A 5,866-nucleotide genomic window follows, 5' to 3' on the forward strand; every position below is an offset into this window, starting at 1 on the left:
TTGTAATCAAGACCTTACAAGCAAAGTTCGTGTTTGCAGCTATGAGTAGCTGCACTCACAGTTAAGCACTCCCCATTAATACCTTACAGACTAATACGTCGAATTACATGAAATGACTTATGGAAGATTATTTTAATTACAGGATGTATATACAGCCACATCGCTTTCGCTTTTTTTTGTCAAATTGCCAATAGTTTCGACTGCACAAGGGCAGTCTTCCTAAGAATGGAAAATTACATGTAATCATTCCATGGATGAGAAATTATAACCAAATTCGGCATCATACTACGGTAGTGAATGCTCAACCCCTAACAGTCAACGAAGCATAGCTAGCCACAGTGATCACATAGTGCTCCGCCAACCTCTTACGTTCATACCAGTTAATTATCTTACAGCTAACCACGGAGGCCAACGAAAAATTACTTTCTATATTTTTTGTCAGTTTATGACTTATTCTTATGATTTTTTTGGACACAGAATTTTTATCTGACTTTAGTTTTATTTACTATCATTTACAGTTTTGTCGAAAAGTGATTAACTAGACAATTGGCAAAACGCATGTGACTAGAATAAAGAGTATAACAACAACCGTGTCTTGTGGCACACCCAGCTGATGCAGGTGTTTCGATTGGACACCACTAAGGCGAGTTGCGTGTCCGTCAGACAGTGGCACCGGGATTTCCCCGAACGGTCACCCATCCAAGTACTAACCGAGTCCAATGTTGCTTAACTTCGGTGGCGGACGGGAACCGGTGTTACCAACGTGGCATGGTCGTTGGCAGGATAAGACACTCATTTGATTTTTCAATATGAACGAATAATAAAGCGGCCAAGAAAAAGCCTACTATCCAGTCCCGATATAGATCAAGTGCCTATAAATCGAGAAACTGATACTGTATCCAACAATGATATCCAAACGAATGTCTGCATACGTGCACAGCGCTGGATTAGTAAAGTCACCCCGCGAATTACCTTTAAATCATTGCGCTTAATGGATTAATTACCTTGACAGTTCCAGTCTGTCGTAAACTCAACGCATGCAACAAGTTAAATTATAACCTTCCTTCGTGTTTCTTATATATGATTTACCCAATAACATCATAAATCTTCCGAAATAACTGTGATTTGTGATTATTTTTGACACAGAGCTTCCTTTTCAACAGTGTTAACTTTTCAATTTGATATTGCAGTCCAGTGTAAAAATTTGTAATTCGTTCCTCGACAGCTGTTTTGTGGAAACACAGATTCGCTTCTTTCGTTAGATTCTAGCAATGACCCTTTCAAACGGTACGTGTATGTTCGTGGAAGAACATCTACGTCTACATCTACATATATACTCTGCAATCCACCATACGGTGCGTGGCGGAGGGTACCTCGTACCACAACTAGCATCTCTTCTTCCTGTTCCATTCTCAAACAGAGCGAGGGAAAAATGGCTGCCTGTATGCCTCTGTACGAGCCCTAATCTCTCTTATCTTGTCTTTGTGGTCTTTCCGCGAAATATAAGTTGGCGGCAGTAAAAAGTCAGCCTCAAATGCTGGTTCTCTAAATTTCCTCAGTAGCGATTCACGAAAAGAACACCTCCTTTCCTTCAGAGACTCCCACCCGAGTTCCTGAAGCATTTCCGTAAGATTCGCGTGATGATCAAACCTACCAGTAACAAATCTAGCAGCCCGCCTCTGAATTGCTTCTATGTCCTCCTTCAATGCGACCTGATAGGGATCCCAAACGCTCGAGCAGTACTCAAGAATATGTCGTATTAGTGTTTTATAAACGGTCTCCTTTACAGATGAACCTCATCTTCCGAAAATTCTACCAATGAACCGAAGACGACTATCCGCTTTCTCCACAACTGCCATTACATGCTTGTCCCACTTCATATCGCTCTGCTATGTTACGCCCAAATATTTAATCGAAGTGACTGTGTCAAGCGCTACACTACTAATGGAGTATTCACACATTAAGGGATTCTTTTTCCTATTCATCTGCATTAATTTACATTTATCTATATTTAGAGCTAGCTGCCATTCTTTGCACCAATCACAAATCCTGTCCAAGTCATCTTGTATCCTCCTACAGTCACTCAACGACGGCAGCTTCGCGTACACCACAGCATCATCAGCAAACAGCCGCACATTGCTATCCACCCTATCCAAAAGATCATTTATGTAGATAGAAAACAACAGCGGGCCTACCACACTGCCCTGGGGCACCCCAGATGATTCTCTCACCTCCGATGAACACTCACCATCGAGGACAACGTACTGGGTTCTATTACTTAAGAAGTCTTCAAGCCACTCACACACTTGGGAACCAATCCCATATGCTCATACCTTAGTTAGGAGTCTGCAGTGGGTCACCGAGTCAAACGCTTTCCGGAAGTCAAGGAATATGGCATCCGTCTGATACCCTTCATCCATGGTTCGCAAGATACCATGTGAAAAAAGGGCGACTTGCTTTTCGCAGGAGCGATGCTTTCTAAATCCGTGCTGATGCAAGGACAGCAACTTCACTATCTCAAGGAAATTCATTATATTCGAACGAAGAATATGTTCGAGAATCCTGCAACAAACCGATGTTAAGGATATTGGTCTGTAATTTTGAGGATCCGTCCTTCTACCCTTCTTATATACAGACGTCACCTGCGCTTTTTTCCAGTCGCTCAGGACTTTACGTTGGGAAAGAGATTCGCGATAAATGCAAGCTAAGTAAGGAGCCAATGCAGTAGAGTACTCTCTGTAAAACCGAATTGCAATCCCATCAGAAACTGGCGATTTATTTATTTTCAAGCCATTCAGCTGCTTCACAACTCCAGGGATGTCTATCACTACGTCCTCCATACGGGAATCTGCACGAGACTCGAACGGCGGTATGTTTGTACGATACTCCTGCATCAAAGATTTCTCAAATGCTAAATTTAAATCAGTCTCGCTGAACATGGAAAGAGAAATACTGAAAACCCCTAGAGAAGCGATAGTGAAACGCGTAGCTTCCACGAGAGCTGCCACCAAGCGCGTTGCGACTGTTGCTTGGCTTCAAGCCGTCGTTGCCTCCCACACTTGCAATCATCGACTCGTGCCGTGCGGCTGTGGCTAGAGGCCGCTGCTGCGTGTGTCAGCGCTGACACAGCAGTGTACTCTAATGATTATGCAAAAGCGAGCCAGCGGAGAGAACCGTGTGCCTTGTTTCACCGTCTGTTTGATCCAGCTTCGGCTGTGAGGCTGCAGATACGATCAGCACAGCGTGAACAAGACGTCACGCCACGGGATAAGCTGCGCGTGGCTGTCATTGAGGCGGCGCATTGCTACAGCACCGACATCAAACAGGCACGCGGCATGCCCTTTAGGTATTAGCATCAGCTCCGCTGGCGCAAGTCTTAACTTTGGAAAGTAAGGCTAACTCTCCTCAGCAACAACTGTTGCTCTCAACATGCACACAGCAGTATTGAGCCATGAAACGAGGAAACGCATACACTTTCGTGCAGTAAAGAAATTATGATTTTTTTAATCTTTACTGAGACAAGGAAGCAACAGTTTTCTTTTAGCTCTCTGGATCAAGGGACTATACGATATGGTAATTCCAGTTTTTAAGATGGGGTGGAGATCAAATGTCCGAAAATTAAAACCTGTGTTACAGACATCAGTTTGTAATACAATTAGGCTACACGTGCAGCCCTAACCTCTGATATTTTAGAGCTCAGCCAATTACTTTGCGAAATAACACGAGTTCCACAAGCAACGATTATAAATCCAGATCGTTCTCTCATTCCAGATGATCGTATACAGAGAAAACCGATACCGTGTTTCCTGATTTACAGGAGGCCTTCAAAATGGTTCAAAAGGCTCTCAGCATATGGGACTTAGCTTCTGAAGTCATCAGTCCCCTAGAACGTAGAACTATTTAGACCTAACTAACCTAAGGACATCACACACATCCATGCCCGTGGCAGGATTCGAACCTGCGACCGTAGCGATCGCACGGGTCCAGACTGTAGCTCCTAGAACCGCTCGGCCACTCCAGCCGACTCAGCAGGCCTTCGAAACAGTGTTTCATACACCTGTACATAACGGCGTAGGATTGTAAGACTTCCCAAAACTCAAGCAACGTGGTATCAACTTCGGCTTCGTTATGTACAACATTCGCGAATGAAAGAGCGAACTGGGTTCTTATGCTTGTATGAACACGGCTACAGTCCTTCGCCATCTGACACAGTAAGCCGACGGTGCAGGTGTACGCACAGAGGTCACATCATTAAAAAATTGTAATTACCTGATATATGAAGATAGTAATTGTTCTCGAAACAACAGATACCATTGATTACCGGAAGGTTCTCTAGAATAAATGGTAATTAATTGAAACCTTCAACTGCCGACAGGTGTTGTTGATATACCTCGATGAGGGCAGCTGAAAATGTGTGCCCCGACCAGGACTCGAACCCGTGATCTCCTGCTTACATGGCAGAAGCTCTGTCCATTTTTTTAAATCCATTTTTTTTTTCGATACAGTTCGTTGCGTTAGTTCTGGGCGGACGTCACAAGACAGCTGTTCAAGTTGATCGTTGATTCCGTCACTCAGTTTTTATATTACAGAGAGAGCGCAGTCCTCTGTCCGAACACACTGAGTTACCGTGGCGGCAATCCACCTGAGCCACAGAGGACACAGATGAACAGCGCGACTGCAGGGCCTTATCCCTTGCACGCTTCCCGTGAGACCCACATTCCCAACTGTCCAAAATCTACATACGTAATGTACCTAATGGATATTTGCCCATCCACTCATTACTCGCGCACACTAAGGTGACGATTCCCGTAAGAGTTAGGCAACCTGTGCACATTCGCACAGACGTAGGTCACTGGCCGGGTAGCTTTTAACTATATATGAAGATAGGAGCTGTTCTCTAAAGAACACATACCATTGATGATCGTCCAGCTTCTCTAGAATAAATGATAATTAACCGAAATCCTCAGCTGCCGACAGGTGTTGTTGATATACCTCGATGGGGACAGCTGAAAATGTGTGCCCCGACCGGGCAGTGACCTTCGTCTGTGCGAATGCGTACAGATTGCCCGAACTCGTACGGCAATCGTCACCTTAGTTCGCGCGAGTAATGAGTGAATGGTTTCAAAAGAATGGTTCAAATGGCTCTGAGCACTATGGGACTTAACATTTGAGGTCATCAGTCCCCTAGAGCTTAGAACTACTTAAACCTAACTATCCTAAGAACGTCACAAACATCCATGTCCAAGGCAGGATTCGAACCTGCAACCGTAGCGGTCGCGCGGGTCCAGACTGAAGCGCCTAGAACCGCTCGGCCACAAATGCCGACGAGTGGATGGGCAAATATCTATTAGGAATATTACGTATGTATATTGTGGACAGAAAGGGAATGTGGGACTCTAGGGGAAGCGGGCAAGGGATAAGTCCCTGCAGTCGCGCTGTTCATCTGTGTTCCCGGTGGCTGAGATTGATAGAGCGTCTGCCATGTGAGCAGGAGATCCCAGGTTCGAGTCCCGGTCGGGCCACACATTTTGACTTGTCCCCATCGAGGTATATCAACCATACCTGTCGGCAGCTGGGGGTTTCAGTTAATCATTATGTAATTATATGACATTGTTAGAAGGAGAGCGATCTCAGTATCAGTGTAAAAAAAAAAATCTTTCAGGATAGGAAGTTTTATTGCCCAGATCGGCAGAGCTATTTTGCCATCTTCATACCATGGGATACGTTTATTATAAAGCCACTACGTGTGTTACATTGCCATCTGTCCTTTGAAAACATGGACGTAAACTAACAGAAAAGAATCTCTCATGCAAGAATAAGTACGCTAAAATAAAATGAATAACCAAATCAGCAAGGCACTGAGGTG

The 5,866-nt window shown here is 44.4% G+C and overlaps 1 pseudogene; it reads right to left on the reverse strand.

Annotated features, from left to right (window-relative positions):
- Positions 1-661: 661 nt before the first annotated feature.
- LOC126290461 (5S ribosomal RNA) lies at positions 662-780 on the reverse strand (annotated as a pseudogene).
- Between the last annotated feature and the right edge of the window lie 5,086 nt (positions 781-5,866).

The sequence above is a fragment of the Schistocerca gregaria genome, chromosome 1 (genome assembly GCF_023897955.1).
Source record: "Schistocerca gregaria isolate iqSchGreg1 chromosome 1, iqSchGreg1.2, whole genome shotgun sequence".
NCBI lineage: Eukaryota > Metazoa > Arthropoda > Insecta > Orthoptera > Acrididae > Schistocerca > Schistocerca gregaria.